Below are 19,300 nucleotides of genomic sequence, written 5' to 3'. Positions count from 1 at the left end.
CTACGGAAAATGCTAGAGATCAACAGGACTGACTGGGATAGGATACTACCATTGGCTCTATATGTGATTAGAAGTCAAAAACACAGCAGCCTAGGGGTATCACAGTTTGAGTTACTATACGGAAGACAACCTCGCTCTCAAACGTACCACATTAACATGCTGAAGAAGTGGATAGGCCATCCCCCGAAGGAGGCCCACCTGGCAAAGAGAGACCCATTACCAACCACGAGTACTCTGAACCAACTGGGGATTAATGATGAATTGAGGGAAGCGGAAAAACAAGACCTCCAGAACATACTACAACAACATGCTTCGGTATTTTCGGATAAACCCGGAAGGACTGATTTGGCAGAGCACCAGATAATAACTCCCCCAGGAAAGGTCATAAGAATCAGACCATACCGGATACCAGAAGCCTGAAGACGAGACATACGACAGGAAGTCCAGGACATGCTCGAGCTCGGATTAATCAGACCCTCAAAGAGCAATTGGTCTAGCCCTATTGTGATGATACCGAAACCAGACAGCACGCGGAGGTTTTGTATGGAATTTAGGGCGCTCAACGAAATATCATCTTTTGACGCCTACCCTATTCCACGCATTGATGAACTAATAGAGAAGCTGGGAGATGCGAAGTACATTTCCACCATTGATTTAACTAAGGGGTACTGGCAGGTACCCCTTAGAGAAGAAGACCGCCAGAAAACGGCTTTCTCAACGGAGGAGGGGCATTATGAGTTCACCATCTTGCCGTTCGGGCTGCACGGCGCCCCAGCCACTTTCCAAAGACTAATGAACCAAGTACTGAAAAACATAAGCACTTTTACGTCGGCATACCTCGATGACATAGTAGTTTTCAGCCCAGACTGGAACACGCACCTGATACATCTGCAAAAACTATTCGAGACACTGGAAGGTGCCGGGCTACGAATCAACTCCAAGAAATCAAGATTAGCTTATCAGAAAGTGAAGTACCTGGGATACGTGCTGGGGCACGGACTGATCGAGCCTCAAATAGAGAAAGTGAGAGCAATTGCAGAAACCCCGTTCCCAGGCAACAAGAAAGAGATGAGAGCCTTTTTAGGCCTCATCGGGTATTATAGAAGGTTTATACCCCAGTTTGCCCAACTAGCGGCCCCTCCGACTGACACCCTCAGAACGCAGGTTAAAGCAGCTGTGCTGGCCTCCCCGACTGTAGCTATGCTAGATCCGTTCCATGGGCTGAAAAGGCTGATCACCTCTAACCTCATATTGTCCTCCCCGGACTTTACACGTCCCTTTTCTTTACATACTGACGCCTCCGAGTATGGGGTGGGGGCGGTGTTATCTCAGGTGGGGGCTCACGGGAAGGATCACCCTATCTTATTTGTTAGCAGGAAACTGTTTCCACGTGGACTAAAATATCCCACCGTGGAAAAGGAGTGCCTGGCGGTGAAATGGGCAGTTGAAAAACTAGCGTATTATCTAGAAGGCCATCCGTTTCACCTCTATACTGATCACGCCCCGTTGCTGTGGATGGCCCGAAACAAGTCGAACAATGCGAGGGTCATGCGATGGTTCCTGGCTCTCCAGCCATATGTCTTTACCATCCACCATCGCAAGGGTATTGACAATACCGGGGCGGACTACCTGTCAAGACATCCTCTTCCCGATCGGAAGAGTCCAGGGGGGGAGGTGTGTGATGGGGTGGGCCTTCCGGATAGCGTCGCAAAGGCAAGGGCCTCCCCTAGAGGGTTTTCATCGTGTGACCCCCCTCCTGTCTTTTCAGCCATCCCTGCCTCAGGTAACGACAGGACCGGTCGAATGGTATAGCTGTGATGAAGAAGACAGCGTGGACTGGCCCTTTAACTGGCAGAGACCCAAGGAGGAGGAGGAGCCTCGACAAGCAGTAAATATGGAAGTGCAGAAGAGCCAAGTGTGCTTGTTCACCGGCGTGCAGGTTGGACTGGAGGACGCTGAGCGGAGTGGAGAGTGGTGGAGAGAACGGAGAGACGACGCGGAGGAAAAAGAAGGACCCGGAATACCATCTGTGGGAGTGGAGGAGGAGGTACGAGACCCGTTGACGGCGTGGGAGCCAGGAGGCCAACGGCATCACGAGCCGCCCAGCCGCACGCGACCTGGAGGCGTGTGGCTCACAAAGGTACGTGACCGTATCTCGGGTTGGGTGAAAAGGCGAGGGAACCGAGTCTAGTGTAAATACCCTATCCCTTCTGTTTTCCCCGGGACCCCTTCCAGCACTCCTTCCCTTCCCCGTTCACCGACCGCCTATTAGGAAGCACCCGAGGGTCCCTCACTCCTTTCTCCCTCACTAGTGTGTAATTGCCGAAGACTGAGACGCTCTTTCTTGTCCCTTCTTCCGAGGCGGATCAAGGCTTAAAGACGGAGACCAATCAAGTGGAAATGCGACGGAGCCCGATAAGGAAGAAGACAGAGGCTACCCGCAGGAAACAGCGACCAGAGAAGCCGATCCCCGAGGCGACCCCACCAACGCAAAACCTGTACAGATATCCTGTTCCATCAAATAAAGCCTGTCCGTACAAAAACCCGTTTATTGCCCTTTACTGAGCACCCCGCTACAATCATTTAACACTTCTTTTTATATCATTATTTTTAGTTGTAAACATTTTTTCACCACAAAATACATGATCATCATCAGTAAATTATATTACAGAATTCATTATTCACATACTAATACACATATTAATACACATCACCAGGTAAAGAACTATCCCAAACAGAACACTCTCTCTCATTCATACACATGTGGTCAAAAAGTTACAGAGGCCTTAGCGCGCACTACCCAAAATAGCCAAAAAAAGGCTCTGCACAGTGGGAGAAAATGCCTAGCAGCGATGGGGTTAAATGTATATTGAATTAATAAATAACTGTTGTTGTGCTCATCTCTAAATTAAACAGACAGTGCCACCTTGTGGCAAACTATCATAAGTGCTGGTGTTGGCAAATAAGTGTCAGTGCCGAGCACCGGAAACCACTGTCTCAAATTAGGCACTGGAGGTATCACTTAATGTACCCCTGAAGTGTATGTATGTATGTATAAAATATTTTATTACGCGCTCTGCTACTACAGAGTATCCTGGCGCGATATGTGAGCTAAAACAGAGCCAAACCAAAGAGAGAGGAGAAAACAGCTAGATGCTGAGTTTAAAAAGGTGGGTTTTCAATCCTTTCTTAAATTCTATCAATGTCGCTGACGCTCGCAGAGAGAGCGGCAGGGTGTTCCAGGCTCGGGCTGTTTGGACAGAAATAGACTGACCACCCAATCTCACATATCTGAATTTAGGCATGTCCATCAGAAGGAGATTAGCTGATCGAAGTGCTCGGCGAGGGGTATAGAAAATGAACCTTTTGTGCAAATATTGTGGTCCCTGTTGGTGCAGGGCACGAAAGGCCAGAACCAAGGATTTAAACACAATACGCTGTGCCACTGGAAGCCAATGGAGCTTTCGGAGATAAACAGATGCGCTAGTTCTTTTTGGAAGAGAGAAGAGAAGTCGAACCGCCGCATTCTGAATAATCTGCATTCGGTTAATGAGGTATTTAGGGAGACCACTAAAGAGAGCATTGGCGTAATCCAGCCTTGATAGGATCAGAGCACGCAGAACCGTCTCTTTTGCTTCCCTGTGGAGCAGTGGAAGGAATCTTTTTAGTGACTTGAGGGTCAAGAAACAGGTCGCCGTAAGTTTTTTTAGGTGTGCTTCAAACTTAAGATCCTGTCCAAACCAGACCCCCAAGTTTTTAGCCAGGCCTCCAAGAGAGCTGGGGCGAGCAAAATCGGACGGCCAAATGAGATCCTGAAAATTGGCCGGAAAATTGCCATAAAACAACAGCTCAGTCTTGTCCTCGTTGCATTTAAGTTGGGCTAAAAGGAGCCACCGAAAGACGTTGGATAGACAAGAGCGGACGACACTGGCATCTAAACAATTTTTAGGCCAGGTAAACAACAGCTGAGTGTCGTCGGCATACGCCATTATTTTAGCTCCCCACTGCTCAGCCAGATGGATCAGCGGGGTCATATAAATGTTAAACAACAGAGGGCTTAATGTCGACCCCTGGGGGACCCCTGTGCTGAGCTTCTTGGGAGACGAGGCGTGGGGAGGCATCCAAACTTGCTGCGTCCGTTCCGACAAAAACGAGGACAGCCAGGCCAGAACCGCGCCAGACAGACCAACCTCGGCCAGCCGGTTCAGCAGCAGAGCATGGGGCACCGTATCGAAGGCGGCAGATAGGTCCAGCAAAACCAGGACCGCACTGCCGCCTCCGTCCAAACACTCCCTGATGGCCTCCGAGACTTCCACCAGAGCCGTCTCGGTGCTGAAGGCCGCCCTGAAGCCCGATTGAGCCGGATGCAGGGCCTGAGAGGACTCAATAAAATTATTCAGCTGCCTAAAGACCACTTTCTCACAAACCTTCGCTAGTGCCGGGAGCAGCGATATCGGCCGATAGCTGGACGTGGCTAGAGGGTCCAGGCCGGACTTCTTAAGGAGGGGAAGCAATTTCGCCTGTTTCCAACAAAGGGGCACAGAGGCAGAGGCCAGAGACAGATTGACCACATGAGTGGCCTCCTGGTATACCAAGCTCGCAGCACCCCCCAGAACCCTAGCGGGGCACGGGTCAGAGGGAGGTCCCGACTTAAGAGACTCTAAGATGGCCAGCACGTCCGCTTGCACAGCTGGCTCAAAGGTGGAAAATTGGCTGGAAGGTTGCTTCACCCCAGAACTGGCAAAGGGTAACGCGGGCTGAAGAAGATCGCAAGAGTTTCGGAGCTCCTCTTGGATTTTGATGATTTTGTTATCAAAAAAGCAGGACAGTTCCTCACACCAGAGAACAGAAGCCGGAAGAACTGGGCAGGCAGCACAGGGAGAGAGGAAACTCTGAACAATGGCAAAGACTTCTTTGCCATTATTGTCCGCCTTCTCTATCCTATCAGAGAAGTACCTGCTTTTAGCAGCTTTAATTTCCGCGTAGTAAACCTTCTGCGCCCTCCGCAAATCAGTCTTCAAATCAGGGCGGAACTCGCGGCGCCAGGCTCTCTCCAATTTTTTACAGCCGACTTTAAGTTCCCTGAGAGCGTGGGAGAACCAGGGTTTAGAGGGTGATGACCTAACCCGTGTGCAGCCCCCTTTATTGGTGGGCACAGTGACACTTTGATTAACCCAAGCATTGAATAAATCTACTGCAGACTCTAGGTTAGACGGCAACGTTGGCCGATTAGCCATAAGCGAATCTGAAAAGGTGGTTACATTTATTCTCTGGGCGTGAACTTGAGGGGCAGGCAAATCACTCAACACTTTAGGACCCAAGGGCCAGGTGAACCGAAGAAGGACATGGTCCGACCAGGTGACCCTCATAGGGGGTGACATGGTGATCTCGAAGTTGGAACAAACTAAATCAAGCCAGTGACCAGCCCGATGAGTAGGGAAGTTCACCCATTGTGTTAGGTTCGCCACCGCAAGGACATCAGCCAAACCCCTTGATTCGGGCAGGCCCCCAATGTCCATATGGATGTTAAAGTCACCCAGCAGGAGATATCGAGAAAAATTAAGGGCACGAGGCACAATCACCTCCTCGATATTGCCCATAAAACTACCGGCATAGACGGGGGGGCGGTAGATAAGGGTGCCTCCCAAGGTGAAGTGGGGGGAAAGGACCACAGCAAAGTGTAGCATTTCAGCATCGCCAAGTAGATCTGGCGGTCTATCCATCCTCGCGATCCTGAATCCACGTGGAATGGCAAGTTCGATCACCGGCATGCAGGAATCCGTGAGCCAAGTTTCAGTAATGAAGAGGAGATCGAACTCCTGGCCATCGAGCAGCTCAAAAATATCAGCCGCATGGCTGACCATAGATCTTGAGTTAATCAGTCCGGCTTTAATATTATCTAAGTTGGTCCTGGATATAATGGCAGGGGACGATTGGCGTGTAAAGCGGAACCCACAGGCTGAACAACAGTGGAGCGGAGTCTCCAAAACCTCCCAGTGTTTGGCGGCATCGCAGCTGAAAGTATTGAGGGCGATAAGCTCCTCAGAAGTATACTTCAGAGAGCCAGTGCATGATCCAGTGCACACTGCCCAGAATTCTCCCAAGGCACTTTATTTTGTACTTAACATCACTTCAATTTAGAACGCTTCCGTATTTTGGTCTGGCGGCAAACCAAAGCATGATAGCAGAACGATACTACATAACACAGTGCACATAATATAAAACAGCATAACACAGCACAAAGTAATTTGACAGAACACACCATCACATACATTTAGAGCACAGCGGGACACAATACAACATACCATAAGACAACACAACATAACAACCCCTAACATAATACAGCATAACACAGCAGGGCACAATCAGATCTAGTACTGCACAACACATAGCAAGACACTGGGTAGGGTATTACAACACACCCTGACCTAACACAATATAGCACTGCACAACATAACACCCTGACGTAATACAGAATAGCACCTCACAACGCAGCAAAGCAGAGCAGAACACAACAGAACATAGCCAATGTAACATAGCATTGCACAGCATGCCATAACATATCGCAACAGATCATAACGGGCAGCACACCTTCACGATGCAGTTTTTACCCCCTTTTATCCAAAATTAAGTCTCTGGAAATATGGGTAGGTTCTCAGCTGTGTATTTCAATCCAGAATGAAAAGGTTGCATCCAGAGTAAGAACTCTGCTGCATTCCATCATGAGAATTAAACCTTTACTTCATTCAGATGACATCCTCTGTGTGAGCCAGGTTTTAGTAGTCAACAGAACTGACGGTCTCCTCTTGGTTACACCAGCTTCATCCCTCACCCCTTTTAAAGCTTCTCTTCAATCGTCGGCCAGGTTGATCTTAGGTGGAAGAAAAAAAACTGACCGCATTTTTCTATTTCTTAGAATTTTGCACAATTAAACTTATTCAATGCAGTCTACAATTGTTTATACCTTGCTCTTTGAACTCTATGTACTGCGTAGCTTAAGTGACAAATGTTTGCACTGTACTGTAACCCGCATCAGTTCTCTGTGTACTGCATTTTGATTCCATAATGGTCATGTTCAAGCTATATAAAATACTATCAATAAAGAAAATACATAAACTCTGTTACCTTCACATATCCTTCATATCGCCAGGGGAAAGAAGAAATCTGAAACACCTAGTTTTAGTACAGAACTCAAGATGGTGCAAATCAACATTTATCTAGCTCAGCACCAACACTCTCAATGTCTCTTGCAGTTTATTTGAGATGTTCAGGATCAGGCTCCAATTTAAAAAAAATATATAAAATTGAACATTTCTTATTCAAACTTCATTTGGGGTTCCTTGCTCTCATCTTCACTATCCATTGTGCTTAAGACATCCTTTTGCATCCTTTTCTACACTTCTCAACTACCATTTTCTTTTTAACTTCTGCTTTCTCGTGTACTGTATAATCACTCAAAGATTTATCTAACTTGGATATACTGGGGCATATTTAGAAGGATTTAATGCCGCAGTGGCATCATTTTTTGACACTATGGCAGGTTTATTTATTGCCATATTCACAAAGTGCCACTAGACTCCTCTAATGTCACTTTTTCACAGCTAGCACCTATTTTAAACAACACCAATTTGGCTAGCGGGACTTACTAAAAATGATATGCAAGGCAGGCGTTACCATGATAAAACACCACAAAACACCATATGCACAAGGATTTTATTTAAAGTCGCTAAAAATGAAAAACTGCACCTAGGTCTAACTAGCGGCAAACTTTTACCGCTAGGGAGTATCTGGTCTTAAAAATTATGCTGGATCACTTGAATAAAATAAAAACAGACCCAAAACAACCTTGGAAAGCGTAACTACACCATGGATCTTCTGATATTGCAACTAAGAGCACCAAGGAGACCACTACTACCACCACCACCACAGTGGTAACACCGAAGAAGGGAGCGGACATACCCTCAGAGTATCATCCTCAGACCTCAGCAATAGGAGGTCATAGCTCATTACAGGACTAAAGACGGGGCCCATTGTCTGCCTCCCGAACAAGATTGCTCAAAGGCTGCAGCTCACATCCCAGCACTGCACCTCCGCAGGCGAAGCTACTTGCTGTCCTCCTCATGCTGCATCTGGAACTTTCAAACCCACCACCGCCAGAGTGGCAAAAGAATCCAAGGTATCCTTCTCCAGGTTCCTCCCCACCGTCCTGGATGGCACCATAAGCCTCACACCACAATACCTCTACTTTCCCAAAACTGCACAAGAACAACAGGACAACAAGCAAGGCTTTTAAGCAATTGCTGGATTTCTGCATGTGTTGGGGGCAATGGACTGCACACATGTACAACTTGTGCCTTCTGCGGTATACTGCAACAGGAAGCACACCTATTCAATGGATGTGCAGGCAATCGTGGACCATCTGGGCTTATTCATGAATGTATTTGCAAAGTACCCTGGCTGTGTGCACGACTCCAACATCTTCCAGCAATCTGCCGTCAATCAGTGTTTCCAGGATGGGACCTATGGGAATGGCCGGCTTGTTGGTAAGTACATCTCAAACACACGATAGACCACAATGCACTCAATCAAGTAGGAAAACATCAGCAAATTGGTCTTGTGTTGAATTCCACTGTGCATACATTGTTGCTGTGGCTGCATTTCTTTCCAAATAGAAAATGCCAAAAGTACAACATATAGTTAACAAGTTGCACATGTTGACACTGACTAAGCCAGTGTGGGCCACATTAAACAGCGTAACGAGATGAAGGACTGTCATCTATCATGACGATATGGTGGATAACATGCCCATTTCAGGTCTACATTGTAATGAGATATATGTCTGCATAACATTGCAAGTTCTAATAGGTATGAAGCAAGGTAGGCTACTACAAAGTACATCATTATTTTTTTATAATATCAAAAATGTCAACCAATGACAATGTGCTACCCCTTCCTACATAATTACATACATTGAATGTTCAGGGGCCAGGTGACAGTGTGCAAGTAGTGTGCCACCCTAGGAGACCACAAAAAAGGATACATATGCACAGGGTTTATTACCATTTACAATATGATGTTGTCCCGCAATCTGTAGCACACATTGTAAGAGGCAATATCACAGATACTATGACAATGAATATTGAATTTGTTACTCGAAGCATAACATTATGTGTGGACTACAAGATGAGATATGCACAATGGTGGATGGTGGTTTTGCCACTAGACACCATTATGTCATGAATTGAACGTAGACCCCCATGGATGTGTTATATATCAAAGAAATGCACATTCCACCACTTCTGCTTGGATGCAGGTTAGCTTAGCCTTTTCCACACTCATCGATGTATAGTGGCCAAAAAACAACAGAGGACTTATGCGTCCATCCAATTTTTGCTAAGACATTCATGTAAAAGTACATTGTAATTATTATATACAAATAAACATTGTGAAATCAAGGCATTCCCAGTGTGAAGTTTGTACTACAAGTCATTCCCATGGGCAAGAGTAGAGAAGATCTAACACACTTCTTTGAGATTGTGAAACATGCCCATACATAAACACTGCAATACTTACCCTCACCAATGCAGCAGCACTTCACAAATCAACACAATTAACAATTAACACACATCACATCCTTTTATTTTTTTTATTTTTATTGAAAGTTCATGACAGTATCATATCAAATAAATAACAGAGAACAAAAACTAGCATAATGATACCAAGTAGTTATACATATCAAGAAATAAATAAAGCAGACAGATTTTCAACTTCTAATAAGAATATTCGTACTGATTAAAAACCATTAATATAGCGAAAAATTCATATGCTACTAAGATATTAAGATTGTGCGGGAAGAAGTACTGTGGATATTTAACAAGCTATAAGCCCAGAGTTTTTGACCGCCTCCATGCTGCCACGGGGGACCAGAGCCTTAGTCCCATATCTCTGGATTTCAGACCCTTGAGTGCGTACAGCTCTGATTCAATATTATGAATCCCTAATAGCCTGCAGAGCCACATCTGAAAGGTTGGGGCCTCAGTGTCCTTCCAAGCAGCAGCAATTAATATTCTGAAAACTGCTGTTGCTATAAAAACGAGTGCCTCCTTCTCTACACTCAAACCCAGTTTGGTATCGGACCCGAAAATTAATAGTGTTGGGGATAGATCAATCCTGGTATCTAGCAGCCCCTCTAAAAACTTTACAATTTCGCTTTTAATTGGTCCTAATTTTTCGCAGCAACAAAACATGTGAAGCAGATCTGCCGGACCCTTGCTACATCTGGGGCAGTTATGATCTGCTCTCTTGCCCCAGTCAAATAATTTTGCTGGTGTGTAATAAAGGTTAAATAAAGTTTTAAAATGCTGCGCTCTTAAGTTTGAGGATCTTAGAAACCTTTTATCCATGAGAATGGCTCTATCTAGATCGATATCGGGATCATTCAATTTCCCAGCCCAAGTGGTTTCTGTCTTGAGCAAATCATCCGACAGTGTATCCAAAAATAATACATACATTTTCCTTATACGACGACCGCCTCCCTTCAAATAGTCTAAAAGTGCACATTCCTTAGATACATCTATAGTCGGTCTCCTGGATTTAATTGTATTAGTCAATTGTATGAATTTAAGCTCCTGAGACTCTTGAAGTGCATACCGAGACATCAGGAGATCTAGGGGCCTCAGGACATCCTTTACCATTACTTGACCCAATGAGGTGATTCCCTGTCTTTCCCAGTGTCTCCAGGGCCCATCCGTGCTCAAATAGGGGAATAGCCCTGAATTCCATAGTGGAGTGTGTTTATTGAATTTCGGAATATTCTGATTCTTCTGTATAGCCACCCAAATTGTGTAAATATCTTCCAACATTTTATACCCTTGAGACTTGAAGATCCGTTTATCATAGTGTCTTAATAGTACCCCATAGGTTTCATTCCCTAATAATAGCTTATAAATAGACGGAATACCGCTTTGACAGTTTATCATGTTCGCAGGGAAGAAAAGTATAGCCATATCTGTAAGGAGACAAGACCAATGGTAGAATTTTAAGTTTGGTATACCCAAACCACCCTTTTCCTGAGGGAGGGACATAAATTTAATTGATCTCCTCACCTTAGCATATTGCCAGATGAAATTCATAAAAATTGCCTCCATTTCCCTGATCAAAGTATCATCGATTCTAAAAGGAATAGATCTGAATTTGTATAAAATTCTTGGAAACATTGTCATTTTAATGACATTAGCTCTGCCAATAATTGATAAATGCAGAGTATCGATCCGCTTTAGATCCTGTTTCATTTTCGACAATAGTGGTGAGAAATTATCCTTAATAATTTCCTGTGTCCGGGCATTGATTGTGATTCCCAAATAGACAACAGAATCCACATATCTTTCATCCAATTTGGCTGTCTTACTGGAGCATAGAACCTGTGTTTTAGCCACATTTAATCTATATCCGGATACACTACCGAAATCGGAGGTGATATTAATTAGTTCCCTCATAGCACTAGCAGGATCCACAGTAGTAATGGCTATGTCATCCGCGTAAGCGAGGATTTTGGTTGCATATCCGTTAGTGATGATTGGTTTGATATTTATATTACCCATGATATGACAGATCAGGGGATCGATGTACAGTGCAAATAGGATAGGTGAGCATGGGCACCCTTGTCTTGTCCCTCTCGAGATATGGATCGGATTAGAACCCTCACCCATTAGGTGGATACTAGCTGTTGGAGTGTGATACATGGCTTTGATTGCCTGAAGAAATCGGGGGCCAAATCCTCTACCCTCCAACACTTTCCATAGAAAGCTCCACTTAACCCGACCGAACGCCTTCTCGGCATCGAGGAGGATCATTGCAATCCCCTCCCCTTCCCCGGCATGCATGTCAAACAGAGTTATAGCTCTTTTTATATGGTCTGTGGTACCCCTTCCGGGGATAAAACCGTGCTGCCAGGGGGAGACGAGGCCTGCAATAATCCTCCCCATTCGAGTGGCCAATATTTTAGCGTAAAGTTTATTGTCGCTGTTTATCAATGATATAGGCCGGTAAGAACTTGGGCTCTCCTTGGGTTTACCTTTTTTATGGAAGACCACTATATTGGTTTTGGTCCAGGACTCTGGTATGATGCCTGTATTAATAACCCCGTTAAATAGGTCTAATAGGAGAGGAGCCGTCTCTTCACTCAGATATTTATAAAGTTCCAGGGGTATGAGATCCGGCCCTGCTGCCTTTCCTGCTGCTAAATCTTTCAGTGCTTGTCGGAGCTCCTCCATAGTAATATCCTGTTCCAAGATTTCCCTCTCATTGGGCGGCAAATTATTTTCTGTGTCCTGCCAGTTCTTGCTTGGATAGGTTGTATCTGCATCCTCTTTATAGAGAGCCTGATAGAAACGCCTAAAAACCTCTAGGATTTCTGTTGGTTTATTGTAGGTATGCTCCCCCTCTTTAATTTCAGTTATCATATTTTTTGAGGTAGCTTGTCTTATCTTTAGTGCTAAGGCCCTTCCTGCGTTCTCACCTGTTTCATACATTCCCAATCTACGAGTCTGATATTCTGCTGCCGCTTTCCTTGCTAATTGCCGGTGGATATCTGCTTTTATCGTATTTAAGCTATCTAGACTCTGAGAACCCTGAATGCCGTTATATACATCGCTCCTGTGTTGTTCCTTGGCCTTTGCCAGCTTATTCAGAAGTCCCTCCCTTTCTTCCTTTAAAGTTTTCCACAACCGTGCAGAAAAGCTAATAGTCTCTCCTCTTAAACCCGCCTTGAAACTGTCCCAAACCACACCACGAGAAGCGCTATATCTGTTGGCATCAAAAAACGATTGAGACCACCCCTTTATATGTGCGATGTAATTACTATCTAATAAAAGTTTTCTATCAAAGGTCCATGGTCTCATTTTTTCTCTTGGTTTAGTAATTGACATATTCAGGACAAGAGGATTATGATCCGAAATTAGCTTTGGGAGCATCGAGATTTCTACAGTGCTTAAGAGAGTGGCTGATACTAAAAAATAATCCAATTTTGTGTATTTATTAAATGGGTGTGAAAAGTATGTGAACCCAGGATCACCTTTCTTTAGATTGCCCCAGACATCCTTCAGGCCATAAGAATGAATTATCGATGAAATTGCCCTGAATACCCGGGGTTTTCTTCCTTTATATTGGATATTACCTGTAAAATCTGCCGAGATATTAAGGTCACCACATAATACCACAGGTGATGGCCAGTTGGTGAGCTCCCTTTCAATGTGATCCATCACCCCTGAGTCGTCCAAATTAGATCCATACACTGAGCAGAAAGTAATACCTAATCCCAGTTCACATATAGCCCATCTTCCCAGCGGGTCAGCTTTTGATTTTTTGACCCCACCCAAACCAGCCCGACCGATGATGGCTACCCCCCTTACAGTTGAGGTCTGCGAAGAACAAGAGAATATTTCATATCCCCTTATATTTAACCAATGTTTCTTTTTCCATGGCAGATGAGTCTCTTGTAAACAGACAATATCGGGGTTTACTAATTTAACGTACTCCACAAACTTTTCCCTTTTTTTCCCAATCATTCAATCCGCCTATATTAAGACTAATTATCTTAATCTTTGACATAACCCTGGAGAGAAACCAGCCAACAAGCTAACCAATCGCATTTTATCTTTTGTCTAGCAATATGATGTATAACCACTTTCAACTTCTCCAATGTATCAACAAACATTTTTAATGCATGAACTTTCTTTTTGCTTCTTTTTCTTCCCCCTACCCCCCCCTCCCACAAGAGACCCACCCTCCTCCCCCCCCCTGACCACAACTCACCCCCCTGTGAGGCGCGCAGACGGAGTCTGTGCAAGTGATGGGTGCGGCAATGGACACAGTGCAATCAATAGATCCAAAGTCAGCCTCGGCTTATAAACACCCACAATTTTCCTACAAAACTCCCCAAAATCACACCGCAATGCTCCCTAAAGTAACAAACTCTACTGAGTGATATTCAAACTGTACCTTGAGCTAATCTAAGCCTAAACCTTCCTTCAGTAACGACACATACTAAATAGAGTCTAAGAACTCCTGAGCCTTGATTTCCGAAGAGAAATACAAAGTCTTGCCAAGGTGGATAATCTTTAACTGGGCAGGATTGATGAGGTAGACCTGGACTCTTTTGTCCTGGAAAGGTTTGATTAATTGTCTTAATCTCCATCTTCGTTCCACGGTGGAATGACAAAAGTCCGGTCTAACAAAGAAGGACCCTCCTTCGAATGTTCTTTTAGCATCTGGCCGGGCTTTCTCTGAGATGGACTGACGAAGAAGAAAGTTACCTATATAGATTAAGATTGCTCTAGGCTTATCCCCTTCTCTGGCATTTTTTTTCATTCTAAAGGGCGTCCTATGTGCTCTCTGTATTTCGGTGGTCCAGTTCCAACCGGCGATGTCAGGGAAAGCTTTCTCAAATGTTTTAACTATAAACATCTTAGCATCCTGACCCTCTGCCCCTTCCGGAATACCCAGGACTCTGAGGTTGTTCCTTCTTTGCCTATTTTCAAGGTCCTCTAGCTTCCACTGAATGTCGATTGCTTGGGCTCCAAGAGTTTCCACTTTGGTCGTGGCTGCAGCCGCCTCAGCTTCGGTGGCGACCACCCTCTCCTCTAAATTTGAGACCATATCACCGACATTTACCTAGGCTTTGGAAAGCTTTCTAACCACTGCTTTCATTTTTCTTATCGGTGCCTGGGATTTGATGCTGTCTGCCCGGGTTTCCTCTCTGTGAGCCGTTATTCCTTGGTGGATTGACTCCATCATCGTCATCATTGATAACTGTGTGGGCTCTTTGCAGATTACGTTGCATGATGCCGAATTAAAGTTCCCTTGAAGGGATGTTGTAGGAGAATGGTCCCAAGCCAGCGCGTTATGGTCTCTTTGCGGTGGTGCATTTTTTATAATGGATGATGGTAACCCAGTTTCACTTTCACTCTCTGTTTCCGGGTTGCTGCCATCGATATCTGAGCTATGTAGCTCATCATCCTCTTCTGACCAGTTGGCCTCCTCTGTGACAGAGAAGAAGCACTCGCTAGGGGTCTTCTCCTTTTCCACTTCCCTCTCGCCTTGAACAGCCCCAGAACAGATATTTTTAGCTTTAGGGTTGGCAGGTAATCCCCTATTTTTTCCCGAGCCTGCTACAGGGCTAGTACTAGGACCTTCTTTAAGCGAATCAGCTGTAGATAAGCCTTCTTTAGTAACTAGAACTGCTGAGCCTTCTGTTGAGGAGAGGAGTATATCTTGTGAGGGCACAGACGAGGGTAGTATGGTGATGGTCTCATTGTTGCTGGAAACACCGAGATCGGCAGACCCCAATCCGAGATCTATAGACTCTGAGTGCGCGATTACAGACTTGTCGCCGCCTGCTTCGCCATCCCTGGCAGCCTTTGGTTGACATACTTGAGGGATCTGTGGGTCTTTGCCTGGGTTTACCTCTGGAATATTGGCTGGTAATAGTGAAGGTCGATCAGTAGACTCATATGTTACAGCAAGTTCAGGTTCAGGTGACGGGGATGTTACAGCTAGTACTAATACCTCAGGGTCCGCAGCTTCTTGGACAGACTCAGTATCCTTCAGCTTTCTTTTTTTCTCATTCCGGTTCAGCATTTCGACCACGCTGACCGTCGCTGTAGCTGTAGCTTGCCGGGTTCTAATCTTAGGGGAATTCTGACCCACAGATGCCAGCTGCTTTACCCGACCTGACCCAGTTTCTGAAGTTGCCCCATCTAGCCCAGTGTTTGCTCCATTGTCCATACTTAAGTTATTGACTGAGTTGCCTGGTGCGGGGGCGCCATCCGCCCCACCCTTTTTCTTTGTCTTCCCGACAGTGTTAGCTTTAGGGGGCATAGATGCAACTACTATTAGCAGGGTAATCCCCTGCCTCACCTCTGCTGATGTACTGCTACACGGAGCCTCTCCACTGCTCCGTAGCGGGCCGCTGGATCCGTTCAGACTGCCCCATCTGGCAGGTCTGCTGAAGCTGCAGCCACTTCCGCCTCGCCTCGCTGGACACACTGGACCTGAATGATCCCGCCTCCTGACTACGCGAGCTACACGAGCACCGCGAACTCCGCAAGGACCGGCTATGCCGACACCCAACACCGCCACAGCTGTGGCCAGGAGCCTCGGCAAAACCAAGCGGGACAGCCCTCCGATACGAGTGCTGGGAGACATCAGACAACGGAGTTTTTCACCAGAGGTAGTTTTTTCAGCCCTTGTGCACCGCTATGCTCCCACGACGATTACATTTTAGAAAACTGTTTGATTGTGTCACGCCGATGTCAGAAGTAGTCTTTTTTTTTTTTCGCCCTTGTGCACCGCTATGCTCCTACGACGGTTTACATTTTAGAAAGCTGTTTGATTGTGTCTCACCGATGTCGCTGAAACAACATAGATTTCACGCCTATCTTTTTGCGGTCAGGTAGCCTCAGGGTATTTTACGTAGCCTTATTTGTTTTCTCTTTGTGGATTCCGAAGATTCTATGCTGTACCGGTTTTTGCAGAAGAAACATAGAATCGATATTTAAACACCGCCGCTTTACCCTGCTTTGTCCCGCTGTGTTCCTCTTTATTTGATTGATTGAGGGTCAGGTAGATCCATGAGGATATATTATGGTTCTTTACTTTGCTTTGCTTTCCCTTCTCCAGTGATACTTTTAGTCATTTATTTCATAGCAGTTTCCGTTCCGTTACGTTCTCCTATACGGGGAGAAAAAACCTGGATGCCGAGGCCACATCAGAAAGCATCACCCCCATCTCTGCACTGCGACCACTGCTGCTGCTCAGCCGCTGGTCACGGCCGCCATCTTCCTCCAGCCAACACACATCACATCCAATGTGCACAACATTCCAAAAACTGTGTTGGCAAAATCACTCCAGCTCTCATCCAAGATCCCAGACTGTGCAGCAGGTTTCCCCCTCATGAACACACTATAACCACTATGACATCTAACAACGTTTCCAAAGCCATATTGTGAGTGTCATAGAGAAAAGCTGCACTGCTTCTGCCAGTGAAGACACACAATCAATGGATACCAATTAATGTTAAAATTATGGCCTACACTGGCCCTAAGGTTTCTTGCATTGTAGTCTACTTGTTCAAAACTTCTGTTCAATTTCAAAACAAATCTACTAAATTCTATACGTTGTCCCCACAGTGAACTCTGTGCACCACCATGTGTAGATTACAACAGCGAATGCTATTAGTGTTTAGTGGCTGGGGAAGTTCAGGGGGGGGAGGGGGGTGGGAGAGAAATTACAACCAAAAACTAAACCCAAACTAAAAATAATTACAATCATACTTACATGCCACTTTGATGACCTCCGCCCTCCGTTCTCTCCCCCGATCCTGGACTCCGACTGAGCAGGCTCCTAGATGCAAAATCCCAGCGCTTCTCTCATGCTGTAAATAATAGTATTCCCAGCATGAGAGAAGTGCTGGGATTTGGCTGCTGAGCGGCTTCGTTTGCCGCTCAGACTGGGCATTGGAGCCTAGAGTGTTTTCCAACCTGGCTGTACAACACTGCCGGGTTGAAGGAACTTAAGTGCACAAGTGTGTTTGTCTGGCCTAGGACAGTCGCCAATAACACATGCGCCCTTAAAAATGCTAACCACTCCACCTGCCATGCCTCTCGAACACGACTGCCTGGCCCCGCCCACCCAGCTTAAGACTTGTGTCGTCAGCGGTTAGGCAAAAATGAAATGATAATATAATTCTTTTATTATCATTTTATTATTCCTCTTTTAGCAGGTAGGCAGCGCTCTTAAGCCATGACGGAGGAGCCACCCCTGGTAAATTAACATGTCACATACATTCACTTTCATTTCCATGGCGGACACATAGAAACATGTAGTTGAACATTTATTTTATTACTGTGTAATTGTTTATTAGATAGGTTGTACAGTCAAACATTGTTGTGTATTGTAAAGGCCATTAAACCCAATACAACAAGTAATTGATGTAGTAAATAGTGGTTGGCTGGTGACAAATAGATCTTCAGTTTTGGGACAGAGGAAGATAGGGGTAGTAGTAAGGAGCGCTATTCTCATACCTTTCAGAAATTGACAGTCCTTTCCTCAATGAGATCATTTTGGGGACAGTAGCATCCGTTAGTTGGGCAGAACCAGGCTTACTGAGGTCTATTATTCTTGACATGTAAGTTTTTTAAGAACACTAAATATTAATATGTGGGTAATGTGAAAGAGACCACAATGAAGATCATACGTCCACTACAAGGAGCATTTTGGTAGAAGTTTTAAGACTTTCTGGTTTTGACAGCATCAGTTCAAAAATACAATTCAAAAATCAAGTTTATTTGGACCATTGTCCTTAAACAGATAAAACATTCTAAAAACAATTCATTGTCAGATAAAAACTTTAAAACCATATACACCTATAATTCATTAAAATTCATCGCACAGGGCTTAGACTAATCGCAATTCATAGTTTGTTTACCTTTTTGCATAAAATTCCCCAGAGCACAAGCGATATCCAAAGAGAACATTTCTGTTAGGAGCATACTTGCAGAAAGTCTATTATGGACACCATATTTTTTAGAAATTGGACATAAATCTCCTTTCGAAGTTCTAAGAGCTTTGAACAGTCTAATAAAATATGCATCATATCACACGAGGTTCCCACTATACACTTACAGTTTCCAGCGCTATCTATCATCTCTGATTTTGCTCCAATATTACCATAATAGGGGTTCAATCCAGATCTTAGTCTTAGAACTGCTCTCCTCAGCCATCTATTCGGTAATATATCCATATAAGGGAAGTGTATATCTTTTTGCCAGGCCTAGGCCATAAACTGAACCAACTTCTTCGTCGCCTGATAAGCTAGGTCCTCGGCTCGAGATACCTCATATCCTCCCTCCCTCAAGGCTTTTCCCGTGATCTCCATTTGCAGAGACACAGGGTTTACATCAAGACTTAGCAGTTTGCCAACCATACTGTGGGAGTTTCTAACCCCTTTAGCCCATATTCGTTCACTCACCGGCACTTCTCTCTTACACCATTGCGAGATCTTTAGTTCGTCATCGGTACCCAGGCATTGCCAACATCTCACTAAGGCCATACAAACTGTTATCTTCCATGAGGTTACACATGTTTCTAACCTTACAGCTTGCACCATGGAGCTTTTAGGGAGTGAGAATAAGTTTTTCAAAGCTTTTCCCTCCTCTACATCACATCCATGTTTGCCACAGCACCAGTTTATTTTTGTGGCTTTCCTGGCACAAACTGTATTGTAGTAGGTATGTACAGTAAT

General features: G+C 45.0%; 1 protein-coding gene across 7 annotated transcripts in view; it reads right to left on the bottom strand.

Annotated features, from left to right (window-relative positions):
- Positions 1 to 19,300, bottom strand: part of DNAJC6 (DnaJ heat shock protein family (Hsp40) member C6) — a 352,982-nt gene that overhangs the window by 23,295 nt on the left and 310,387 nt on the right. The window lies entirely within an intron of this gene.

This window comes from Lissotriton vulgaris, chromosome 1_1 (assembly GCF_964263255.1).
Source record: "Lissotriton vulgaris chromosome 1_1, aLisVul1.2, whole genome shotgun sequence".
NCBI classification, from domain to species: Eukaryota; Metazoa; Chordata; class Amphibia; order Caudata; family Salamandridae; genus Lissotriton; species Lissotriton vulgaris.
This window is presented reverse-complemented; position numbering and strand designations above follow the sequence as displayed.